A 13,423-nucleotide genomic window follows, 5' to 3' on the forward strand; every position below is an offset into this window, starting at 1 on the left:
TGCTGGGAGAATGGTCTGCTGCTAGCAGGCATAAGTAAAAATAGAATCGAGGGGGAAGTTTTTCTTGTGAATCTTAAACTCCGTGTCGTGATCTTAGATATTCTTTAACATGACTTAATTTGTTAGGTTGGTACAAAAGTAACTGCAATTTAAAAGGCTAAAAATAATTGCAAAATCCACAATTACCTTTGCACCAACCTAATATTTGGTAGCCACCAAGCACTTAGAGAAGTAAATATTGGAATTAACAATTGTGAACCAGAAGAAGCATCGCCACCGCCACCACCACCCACCATCACCTCTTCAGCCGAAGCACGAGTTCTCTGTAGACGTGACCTGTGAAGGCTCCTCTAACACGGTCACTCGGGTCCTCAGCAAGCTGGGAGGAGGTCAGTTTGAGATCGACCTGCCCAACGAGAGGGTTTACATGGACTCTGAGCACAGCGTGGACACTGCTGGAGACCCTGAGGAAAACAGGGGAGACCGTTCCCTATCTGGGCCTCAGCTAGCGAGGGCCTGGGCCCCAGCCTGCAGGATGGACCCGAGTGGGCAGGACACCCATCCTTTCCTACTTTCCAGGCAGACCTGGAACCTGGCAATCCTGCTGACGATGGGAGTTCCTGCGGAGATACTCACTTGCCCTGCTCCTCTAGTTTCCCTGCAATAAAGTCGAGCTGTTTTTGTTGGAAAAAAGAAAAATTGTGAACATCTTTGGGGGAATGTGAGTGCTACTGTGCTACTGCTCACACGCCGCTCTCCAGATGCTAACGCTCCCGAAGCACAGCAAGAAACACACATCCGACCCATAGTTTTATGGTTTTCTGCCTGGACACTGCCCCGGCCACCACTGCTGTCCCCACTTGCCAGCCAGCATGAACACTAGGTGATTCTCCAAGCATGCAGGCAAGTCTTTACCTCACTGAGATTTCAAAGGAGCACCAAGGTCCTACTGCATGCCTGCCTCTGCCATGCATTGGACATGGGGCTTGTGTCACCTACTGATGAGTCTGTCTCTCATATGCACGTCGTTGTCCCCTTTGCTTCACACAGTGGCTGGCACCCAGTGAGCACTGAACAAATGTTTGTTGAAAGCACATTAAATAAAAGCCCAGGTGGTGAGCGACCCTAAGAGTGCAGCTGTGGCATCGGTGGACTTTATCTTTAGCCCCGCAGGGTGTGGACTGACAGGGAGACCATTTGTCATCCACATGAAGATTCTTGAGCATAAAAAAGGTGGTATTAATACATATGCCAGGGTAAACTCAGGATTTTCTGGAGAAAACTGAGAGAGATTGTCATTCTCATAACTCTGTCGCCACAGGATTATTATAAGATGTCCCTAAGTCACCCTAGGAAGTCCCATCTGTCCTGTGACCCCAATGGCATGTTACCTTAGCATGTGGTATATACTCATGTCTTTTCTAGATCTCTGAGAGGAAGGTGGTCCTGGGACTGGAGCAGGCTTCCTCCCCCTGCATTTCCTCAAGAATCCCAGCTGAGACTCACCACGTTTTCAAGGTTGAGGTCTTATGTGGGCCCTCTGGGTTCCTGCTAAGTCGCCCAAGCCCTGTCTTCGGACCTCCTGTGACCATACAGCTGCCGGGAGGTACTTGATTCCTGTGGCCAGTGTTTAGTTTCCAGCACGCTGCTGCATTTGCAGGAAACACACGACGTACGAGGTACAGTATGCTCTTCCTCTTCCTGTGCTTCTATTTCAGCCAGAACCTTCCCCAGAGCAAGGTGTCTGTACTGCTTCTCTGCCTGCTGAGGAGAAAGCTCACCGTTTTTATCTCACTGAAGGCACTTCCGAGGCCACAGTCAGGATGGTTTCCCTGATGGCACGGGGATAAGTTCAGGAGATAATAAATGTCTTGGTCAACTGGGGACTTCCTAGAATATGGAGTCTGACAAAAGGGGAGATGAATGACGAAGATATAAATTTGCAGTTAAAGAAAACAGTACCCCTAGCACCAAAAAATACTTTCCATGCTATGTAAGTAATACATAAACATTACAGCTGATTAACATTTGATAAACTATTAACTTCCCCATTTCGTTGATAGGAAGGCTGTGAAGTGAGATAAAGCAGGGGCGCTCTACGGAGGACAAACATCTCGGCATCCAATAAACCTCAAAATGTTTCTTTTCTTGTTTTCAAGACTGGTTGCTATTTCCTCCGTGACTCTTGTTTATTAACGCGTTGACTCATCTAGAGTCAAGCGCTGTTTCCACACCAGAGAGATGGACTTGCACATCTGCCAAGTGGCGTCGGAGGGAGAGATAACAGCCAGCGACAACAATAGTCTTCCTCAGTCCGTCGGCCAAAAAACTTTTGGCAGAGTGGGCTGAGAATGACTTATCATCAGGGCCCTGAAAGATCTGAAGTTCTGGAAGCATAGAGTGGTTGTTTGCCAGACAGAGATAACAGGCCGGATGCGACAGAGAGCCAGACGCACTCTGAAAGTCAGGGCTACACCTGGCAGACGCTGAAAAGGAAAACGGGATGAAGTAGCCAATTAGCACATGGTTTCCTGGTTTCCCAGTCCTTGCTGTCAACACAAGCAAATGTTCTTAAATTAGCCGAACGGACTGAGTTTATTCCTAGGTTGTGAAAAGAATGCTTAATGGTTTATGCCACAGGCAAGAATTTCCATAGCTGTGGTAATTTTCAAAAAATGTTTTATAGTTGAAGTACAAATATATTAGTTTTATAGTGATTAGACATTTATCTCCCTTAAGTGATCACCCCAAGAAGTCTTGCTCCCGCCTGGCCCCATACTTTGTTATTACATTATTGATTAGATTCCTTTTGCTGTACTTTACATCCCCGTTACTATTTTTATAACTGGCAGCTTGCACCTTGTGATCCCTTCACTTTTTCTGCCTATCCCACCACCCCTCTCCCATCTGATGACCATCAGTTTGTTCTCTGTATCTATGAGTTTCTCTTTTATCTGTTCTTTTTGTTTCTTAGATTCCACATGTGAGTGAAATTACTTGGTATTTGTCTTTCTCTGTCTGACTTATTTCACTTAGCATACCTTCTAGGTCCATCCATGTTGTAGCAAATTGTAAGATTTCATTATTTTTTAATGGCTGAGTAATATTCCATTGTATATATGTACTACATCTTCTTTCTCCATTTGTCTATTGATGGGCACTTTGGTTATTTCCATGCCTTGGCTCTTGTAAATAATACTGCAATGAATATAGGGGGAGGCATATATCTTTTTTAATTAGTGTTTGGATTTCTTTGGATAAATACCCAGTAGAAATGGAATTGCTGGGTCATATGGTAGTTCTGTTTTTAATATTTTGAGGCATCTTCATAGGTGTGATTTTAAAAAAAAATAATACAAGCAGCTCATCTTGATGAGAGAATCTGTTCATTTTCAGTTGTTCTTGCTTAAAAAGACATGATTGTGTGACAAGGTGAGGGTTAGATAGTCTTATAATTCATCTTCTTGATGGTTGACACATTCTTCATTCTCCGAGGATAGCCTTGATAACCTACAGAGGCAGGTGAAGCTATCTCAGAGATTGGACTTGCATGTTCTGAGCCACCTAAAGAGCATCTGAAACTAGTGTTAACTGTTCTACTCACCACACTTGCTTGCCTCTAGATGCATGGATGACACACTCTGCTTTGTGGCCTTTGTCAACTGCAGTCACTTGTTGCTCTAGGTAGGCATCACCCTTGACAGTTTCTGTTGTAAATTTGTGATGAAAATCTCCTTCATTGTCTCAAAGAACTTTGTAGAGTAATGTCTAACACAGTGATAAAGGAATGATTGTTTTATTAGGTTAGTGCAAAAGTAATTGCGGTTTTTGCAATTATTTTTAACTTTTTAAACCACAACTACTTTTCTACCAACCTAATAGTACTAAGTTTGGTACTGTGGTATAAATCACTTATACTACAAAATGTTACTCAAGTCCTGTGCAGCATGTTCATGTTAATAATTGTTATTAATTGGAAGGCAATGGAGAGCGAGCGAGGAATCTGAGTTCCGTGTCGTCAGTTTTCAGAGTCACAGAACTTGTTCTTCAACAGTGACAAAGCAAATGTCACAGCCTCCTGCATTATTGGAATTTTGACCCATAATTGCATTTTACATAGTGATTTAAGATTCCAACAAGAATGTTTTAATGTCAGTGCTAGGTAACTTAATTACACTGTGTAAATAGTGTATTTTTCCCCTCACCTAACACCTGCCTACTCCCATTCTGACAGCTATTGTAAACTAATCAGTATCATCTCCGAAAGGATTTATCAGGCATGTATCATGCTATAGTGCTAGGTCACCTAAAAAGAAAATTCCTCCAGATTTTATTTTTCTTAATATGTGGATGGGTTTGTTTTTATATGTTGGTCATTTAAATCCCCTGAAGAGAGGGATCTCATCAGAGTGTGAACCTTACCTCAATAAAAGCCAGATTTGCTGCCTATCATACAATGTATTTTCAGTAAGATTTTGGCAAGTGACGGCAGTGCTTAGCTGTGGATTGCTAAGGCTTGGAAAGAACCACCCCCTTAGTCACAGCATTTTTCTCATTAGTCTCTTGTGATTAGCCATCTGATCTCAATAGCCACCAGTTTCTTGCACTGAGCAGGTCTCTAATTTAATATAGATAATTCAAAAAAATTTCAAGGTCAGAAAGGCATAAATTTCACTTACTTGTTAATGAGGGGATTTTAATGCACAGAACCCTAAACATAGAATTCTGAATTTTGTGGCCCTGCCTCCCATGGGCCGGCCATCTGGAGGCAGGCAGGAAGCAATGCAGTGATCCAGAAGCCCGAGGATTGTCTTCTGAGTCATCTTCTCCATATAGCCAAGCAGGACCGTGTGGAGAACGATACCTGCCCGTTCTGTGGAGGGCCTGTAGTTTGTATGTATATATGAGACAAAGCTGGTTTCTATCAGCGCAGAATGTATTAGTGTGTGATTAGTGAAGAATTATTTCCCAAAATTCAGTTACTGTGGGAAACTAAGTATTTTTGATATTCAGAATGCTTTTTATGGAATGAAACTGGTCCTTGTCTTATCTCAGTCACTTACCCCCATCTAGACATTTTCATATAAAGTTATGTTTTGAAACAGTAATATTTTAGAACAGAAAATTGATTCAAGAAAAAGTAATTATATCAAACACACTCAGGGAAAATCATATGAAAGTTAAAGGGAAGGAAAGATAATTTAATTACTACTATATTACCATATTTTCTCAAATCTAAGATGCACTTTATTATTTTTTTACACAATACCATTTCTGAAATAGATAGCATCTTACACTGGACACCTCGTATATGTAATGTCGTAGTGTTGCTTTCCTTCCCCATCTCCCCCAAGCCTATTATTAACTCATCATCATAAAAATCAGTGGCATTTTAGAATTATAGAAATGAAGAAGCCAAAAGTGAAGCAGAGATAAATTTCCCCACATTTTCTGTCTGTAATTTTACATATTAAAGTTTACAGATTAAGTTTTCTCCTCTTTGATCAAGTAGTTCTCCTTAAAGAGGCATCCCATAGAAGAGTGAGGATCCGACTCTGTAGTTCTTGGGTAAAATTGTAAGCAAAGTCATTACCCATTATGATGTTTAGAATTCCTTAATTATTGACTCAGAATGACCATTATTTACCATCAGTGACTCAGAATGGTAAGAAATAAAATAAAATATAAAATGTAATACTGTTTCCACTTGGCGCTAGACCTCTAAAAATCCCTGTATACCTTAGCAACTCTGTGTAATACACGTATTCATGTTATAGGTGATGTGTCAGTGCTGCGTTTCCAACCCAAGTGGGTGTCCTGCACCACAATTCTGCCACCAGCTTCCTGGAGTTAACCTCACACTCCACAGGGGTAAGAGTTCAGTCTTACAAGACTGCTCGCACTTCAGACACCAGCCAAAAGCCTCAGGGCCACTCACATTTCTGACTGACTGACTATAAATTTAAGGATTCCCATGACCCTCTCAGGTTTGATAACTTGCTACAGTAACTCATAGAACTCAGGAAAGCACTGTACTTATGATTAGAATTTTATTACGATGGATGCATCATGACTAACCAAATAAGAGGAACACACAAGGCAAGGTCTAGGAAGGTTCTGGACACAGAGCTTCCATGTCTCCCTTTGTGGGTTCTGGGTGTGGAATCCCCCAGCACATCAATGTGTTCACCAACCAGGAAGCTTCATTGGTCCTCAGTGTCCAGAGTTTTTACTGTGGGTTCATGGCTACTTATGATTGATTAAATCATTGCCCCCCATGATTCAACTCAATCTCCAGTCACACTCCCTGGAGCTGGGCCTGGTCCAAAATTCCAACCCTCTAATCACGTGGTTGGTCTTTCTGGTGACCAGCCCCCATTCTGAAGCTATCTGGGGGCACACCATGAGTCATCTCATTAGTATAGCAAAGACACACCTGTCACTCTAGAAGTCCCAAGGGTTTTTGAAGCTCTGTGTCAAGAAGTGGAGACAAAGACCAAATATACATTGTCCATTATATCGCAGGATACAATCCAGATTTTGTGTAAGGTTTTTATTTGTGTCTAATGCGTACCTTTCTGCTGGCTTACTTACAGGCTGCTGCAGTCTCTGCAAAATGTCTTGCTGCCATCTGCAGTTCGGCAAATTCAAAATTACACTTAGCTTCATTCCCCCAAATTAGCTTGTCCTAAATTGTCCATAATGGTTCATAGAAACCACTATCCTCCTGGACATTAAAGCTCTAAATTTCAGAGGCATCCTTGATTTTTTCCTGTTATTAAGATTTGCTATAAATCTTGTCTGATCAGATTATTTAGATCACTTCCCAGCCTTTTTGAACCTAGGCCCCTGGATAATAAATGTTGAAAATCCAAAAGCAGTTAAAATCTAGTCCATGTTAAATTCACACATCTTCATTTTGTCCTTCCTCCCAGAGATTCCCTGTGTGTTCCCTCTGGTCGAGAATTTCTGGGCTCGATCCTAGTTGAGTCATAAATACGATTTGCGTCATCCTGAGTCCTTCTGAGTCAACGGATCATCAGTATTTCAAGGGAAGCTGCTCCCTGTGCCCTTGAACTCACTGTTACCAGATATCTTGCAAAGCAGGTTTGGGGATTTAAACCTGGGGTCGGGCTGGGTCGAATGAGCGTGGCAGGAGAACTGGCAGACAATAGCTGATTTCAGGTTGCAGACAAGCTAATCTCCTTTTTCCTTCTCTTTCCTTTTCCTTGATATTCTATTCTATACATCCCACAAATCAAAATTCTCTAACCCACTTCTTTAGTGTATCCATTCACTCACTTGACCCTTCATTTATTCATTCAATATCCTCGAGCACCTCCCCTAGGCCAGACACTGTTCCAACACCACCATAGAGCAGTGTTTAACAAAACACAATCCCTGCCCCCTGGGAGATCCCACTCTAGTGGCAGGGGCGACAGATATACAGGAAAACTTCAGATTGTGATAAGTGCTATGAAAATAATATGGAAATAGACTAAGGTGACAGAGAGTGATGGGGTTAGTGTGTAGTTTAGGTTGGGTGGTGAGGGAAGGCCTTTCCTCAGAAACAGCATTTGAGCCAAAACCTGAACGATCAGAGTCTTGTCGCTCTCCTGTTTCCCAGAGGCAGCCAGAGGTTTCACCTCCATCCCCAGGTTAAGGGGAAGCGGAAGAGACGATTCTAGGACCACCCTGCATGGAGGAAGCTAGGGATATGTCGTAGCTGAGAGCATGGAATTTAGAGACAAATAGACCCGACTGAGGACTACAAAGGACTATTTGAACTTAATTCTGAAATTAGAGAAATTGGGCCAAAGTTTGTTCAGCTTGAGTCTGTTCTTAGTTCACATCAGGGAAACCCTCTCCTCTGAGAGAGCCCTAGCACCCTTTTCTGGAAGTTCAGTGTGATAAAGCCACATGATCACGTTGCTGTGTCCTCCTGCATTGCTTCCCTTACTGTCCCCAAAAGAGCCTCCAGGGGTCCAGATTGGTTTCCTGCTAAAGTGAGAGCTCAGGAATGAACCGCTCTGCTTCTGCTCTTTTAGATTCCACGGTTCCCTCTCTCTCCCTGTTCTCCCTCCTCTCTGTCCATAAATAAACCTTCCTTCTGTTTAGTTAGGGTAGTGAGTGAGTCTCTATTTTCAGGGTCACAGTAAGCCTAACGGCCCTCCTTCAGTGTCCTGCATTCAGGAGCGTGTGGCGGGGAGTGTACCTATAGGGATTAATGTGAACAGGCAGGGCAGTGACAGTGAAATGTGTAGCATGTTTGGGGGTTGGGGGCACTCAGCAGGCGTGTGTTGCCTTTTCATAGGCAAGCCGTCCTTAGGTGACTGAATGCCTTAAGTCATGCAGGGAGAAAAAAAAAATCACTTTTGGACTGAAACCAAACATGGGAAATTTCAACACCAAAGACACCTTTCTCAGAATATTTCATAAGGAGCTCTGTTTTAAGTTTCAAGTCAATATAATGTCGGGTTTAAAGATACACTTTTGTTGTAGTTCTTAATTGTAACTCGTTTGAGATACAGGTACACCAATTTCCAGGCATCTGCTTTGATTCATCAGAGCAATGAAACGTTTAATCCAAATTAATGTCATAGATTATAAAATACTTTTTGTACATATTTCTGTCTAGAAGGCCTAGAAATTCATTCTGGGTTCCTATTCTTTTCCCTCTACCCAACTCATGCTCACTCTGCTCTCACACCACACTGGGCCATCAGCCCGTATGGCCTGGTAAGAATATCCCTCGCTTCTCCCATCTGACTCTCTTTTTTGAGGAATACAAGTGGGGAAAAAAAAAAACAGAAGGGAAAAGAGCTTTCTCTCTGGTGTTGCCTCCAGATGAGCTGGGGTTCTTTTCAGATGTTTTACCTGCTAGCTACTGCTTACCTAAGGGCTCCACCCAGTGTGAATCCACTGAGAAACATAGAAAGTCAGCAGCACACTGCCTGAGCTGTACTACAACACTTTGTAAAGACATCATTAAATATCAGGAGTAGCCTGCTCATGGATAATTAAATTAAAGTGGCCCGCAGAGAGCATACTGCATGCAAGAGAATAGTCAGTATCAGTATAATAAGTGGAAGCAAACAAGCCAGCAATTCCCAAGGCCTCTCTATCAACAAACAGCACCTGAAGCCTCCGAGAACCGAGAACCGGGAGGCCCCTGGGGTTCGTTAGCTCCGGACGCACTGATCCAGTGGTGCACAGCTACTATGAGCCAGTCTTTCTTTCATTGAGCTGAAATCTCCCTTTACCCCCTGGGAATAGCTCTGCATTGAGTAGGGGCATACGGAGTCAGCCCAATTTTTCTTCTGATTGAAAACACCATCCTGTCTTATCTCTGGGTTACACCCATTGCTTTACGTGAATAATTTTCATAGGAAGCTTTTTCAGTCCCCTCACCAACCTGCTTTCTCTCCTCCTGAATTCTTTCTTATTAGTCTCTGTCTCTCTTGCACTGTTGTGGTTCCTTCAGTGCCTCTCACTTCTTGCTTTCATGTCCCTCTTCCCAATTCTTTTGGCCCCCTTTCCTCTGATGAAACACTGGGATGATATCCACTAGATGCTACCCCACTTGTTAAGTTTGGTTTTATGGCTCTACTCCTTTTAAAAATAACTACTTATATTCCTAAAAACACTGATGTATAGTGTGAATTCGAGTAGATATTCTTGGTGTAATTGGTAATTCCTATGCATCACTCTCCGTGTTTGTATCCCCAGGAAAAGCAGACTACAGGATAGTCTGTCCTTCCAGACAGAACTCATCCAGGTGACTCTGATACTCACAATAGCATTATGTATTTCTGTTGCATGCACTTGATAACAGCCACTGCTCTGAAAGCAGCTCATGGATATTCTCATCTAAATTAACCCTCACAAATTTGCAAGGTAGAGAAGGCTAAAGCTCAGAAGGAACCGCTTGCCCAAGGCTCCCCAGCTAGTGTGGCAGAGCCAGGATTAGAAACCCACTTTCATAGTCACTGTGATATCCTGCAGCCACCTCTGTGCCCTTTGCCATGGTGTCTAATACAAATACTTGTTGATTTCCTAATTATCAAATTAATCAAAAGCTAACCTGGCTTCCAATCTTTCCGATTTTGAGTGTTCTTCTGAACAGCGTTAAGCAAAGTGTTCTTGAAGTCAATTCCCTGGGTAAAGATCCAAGGATTTGGCTCCATGAGGACATGTCTTTATTTCTTCGTGCTTGTTCTCTTAACAAGGTTTACAGTGTAATTATCACAAAAACATCAAAATTGTGTAACTGTTTTTCCTACTAGATGAACTGTAACAGAGTGACTGCTTTTTGTGGTGTTTTTTTTTTAATAAAGTTTATTGGGGTATAATTAACATATAATAAACTGTGTACACTTAACCGTTTGAAGACTATTGACAACTATATAAATTTATGTTAACACCACCCCAGTCAAGGTACATAATATTTCCATTAAACCGTAAAGGCAACCAATAATTTAATATTATCACTAGATCTGATTTCTATCACTAGAATCATATACACATATGGGATCTTTTATAACTGGCTTTTTTCACTCAACCTACTGTTTTTGAGAGCCATTTATATTGGTCTGTGTGACAGTAGTTCATTTCTTTTTATCATTGACTAGCAATTTATGTATGAACATACTACGATGTTAATGCATTCACTCATTGATAGACATTTGAGTTGTTTCTACTTTTTGGCTAATATTAATAAAGTTGTATAGATATTCATAGACAGTCTTTTTTGGGCATATAATTTTATTTCCCTTTTGTAAAAACCTAGGTTACATATGAAGTGTATGTTTAATTGCCAAACTTCAAAAGTGGTTGTATTATTTTCTAATCCCACCAGCAGTATATGAGAATTTCAGTTTCTCCACATCTTTACCAACACTTGGTATTGGTAGATGTTTTATTTTTAGCCTTTCTAGGGGGTGGGTAATGGTATCTCTGTGGTTTTAGGTTGTGTTTCCCAGATGACTACAGATGCTGAATATCTTTTCATGTTATTTTTGGCCATTTTGGTAGGAAGTAGCTGTGCTTCAGTTTTAGCCCCCTCACCCTTTTTTGGTATTGTTTGTCTCATTAGTGAGTAGTAAGAGTTCTATATTTATTCTAGATATAAGTGCTTTGTCTGATTAATTTGTTACAAATGTTTTCTTCTGGTTTGTGGTTTGCCTTTTTATTTTCTCAACAATGTGTTTTTATTTCATTTTATTTTTGCATTAACATGTTTTTATTTGAATTGAAAAAAGTCATACTTTTCAAAGCAAAATAAGTCTTATTTGACATTTATTTTATTTTATTATTTTATTTTTTGATGAATAGGACTGACTCTGACAATTAAATTACGTGGTGGGCATTTTCCATAAATTGAGTAAACTTGTATCAGCAGCTGAAAAGGTCTTTTTCCAGCTTATTGAGATTTAACTGGCACATAACATGGTGTAAGTTTAAGGTGTACAAAGTGTTAATTTGATACATTTATAAATTGGGGAATGACCATCACTGTAGTATTAAGTACCACCTTCACCCCATCACATAGTAACCATTTGCTTTTTTATGATGAGAACATTTAAGATCTCTTCTCTTAGCAACATTGAGAGGTATATGATACAGTATTATTAGCTATAATCACTATGCTGTACATTAGATTCCCAAACTTGTTAATCTTATAACTAGAAATTTGTACCCTTTTGACCAATATCTCCCCATCTCTCCCAACCCCTAACCCTTGGTAACCACTACTCTGACTTTGTTTCTCTGACTTTGTCTTTGTTAGATTCCACATATAAGTGATATCATAGAGTATTTGTCTTTCTTTGTGTGACTTATTTAATTTAGCATAACGCCTTCAAGGTCTATTCAAGTTGTCGCAAATGGCAGGATTTCCTTCATTCTTGTGGCTGAATAATATTCCAGTGTATATCCAGTCATCCATACCTTGACTATTGCGAATAATGGTGCAATGAACATGGGAGTACAGATGTCTCTACGAGATCCTTATTTCAAATTCTTTGGCTCTATACCCAGAAATTAAATTCCTGGATCATAAAGTAGTGCTATTTTTAACTTTCTGAAGAACCTTCATTCTGTTTTCAATAGTGGCTGTACCAATTTGCATTCCCACCAACAGTCTTAGGGTTCCCTTTTTTTCACATTCTTGCCAACACTTGTTATCTCATGTCTTGTTGATGATAGCCATTCTAACAGGTGTGAAATGATCACTCACTGTGGTTTTGATTTGCATTTCCCTGATGATTAGTGATGTTGAGCCCTTGTTTGTGTACCTGTTGGCCATCTGTGTACCTACTTTGGAAAACTCTGTTCAGTTCCTCTTCCCATTATTTAATTGAGTGGTTACTATTTTTGCTGTTGAACTGTATGAGTGCTTTACATATTTTGGATATTCCCTTCTTATCAGATATATAATTTGCAATTATTTTCTCCCATTCCGTAGGCTGTCTTTTCATTTTGTTGATTATTTTTTGTGCTATGCAGAAGCACAAAAGCATTAGTTTGATGTAGTCCCACTTACTTATTTTTGCTTTTGCTGTCATATCCAGGAAATTGCTGCCAAGACCAATGTGAAGGAGCTTTTTCTCTGTGTTTTCTTCTAGGAATTTTACGGCTTCAGGTCTTAAATTTAAGTCTTTAATCCATTTTTTAGTTTATTTTTGTGAGGGATGTAAGCTAGGGCCTGAAGTATAATTGACATTAAATAAACTGCATGTGTTTAAAGTATACAATTTGATGAGTTTTGACATATATACGCCACTGAAACCATCAGCACAATTAAGATAATAAACATTTCCATCAGCTCCCCCAAAAGAATAGTTACTTTTGAAGAACAATATTTTTTTTAATTTTAAAGTTCAAATTTATCAAATTTTTCTCTTCTGATAAGTGATTTTTATGGGGTTTTTGTGTTTTATAAATCTGTGAAAATTTTTGCCTAAGAGAACAAAACTTTTCTCCTGTTTTCTTCTGAATATTTTGTATTTTCAGCCTGTACACTTAGTTCAAAGAACCATCTTAAACTAATTTTTGTGACTAGAGAAGTAGGATTCAAGTACGTTTTTTTTTTTTACCTACATGGATATCTAGTTCAAACACCATTTGTTGAAAATGCTGTCTTTCCCCACATTGAAGTGCCTTTGCGACTTTGTCAAAAATTGATCATATACATATATATATATATATATATATATATATATATATATATATATATATATGAATCCATTTCTGGACTCTCTATTTTATTCCATTGATCTACTTGTCTATCCTTATAGCAAATACCACACTGTCTTAATTACTGTGGTGTTAAACTAAGTCTCAAATCAGATAGTATAAGGTCTCCAATTTTTTCAAAATTATCTTAGCTCTTCTTTGTTTTTTTATTTCTATGTAAATTTTA

The 13,423-nt window shown here is 40.1% G+C and overlaps 1 pseudogene across 1 annotated transcript; it reads left to right on the forward strand.

Moving 5' to 3' along the window:
- Window positions 1-238: 238 nt before the first annotated feature.
- LOC141572326 (copper transport protein ATOX1 pseudogene) lies at window positions 239-13,157 on the forward strand (annotated as a pseudogene). The gene is made up of 2 exons (XR_016018448.1): window positions 239-1,679; window positions 2,064-13,157. The product of XR_016018448.1 is annotated as a copper transport protein ATOX1 pseudogene (transcript).
- The last annotated feature ends 266 nt before the right edge of the window (window positions 13,158-13,423 follow it).

This window comes from Rhinolophus sinicus, chromosome 14, assembly GCF_057876585.1.
Source record: "Rhinolophus sinicus isolate RSI-liver-muscle chromosome 14, RSI-T2T, whole genome shotgun sequence".
NCBI classification, from domain to species: domain Eukaryota; kingdom Metazoa; phylum Chordata; class Mammalia; order Chiroptera; family Rhinolophidae; genus Rhinolophus; species Rhinolophus sinicus.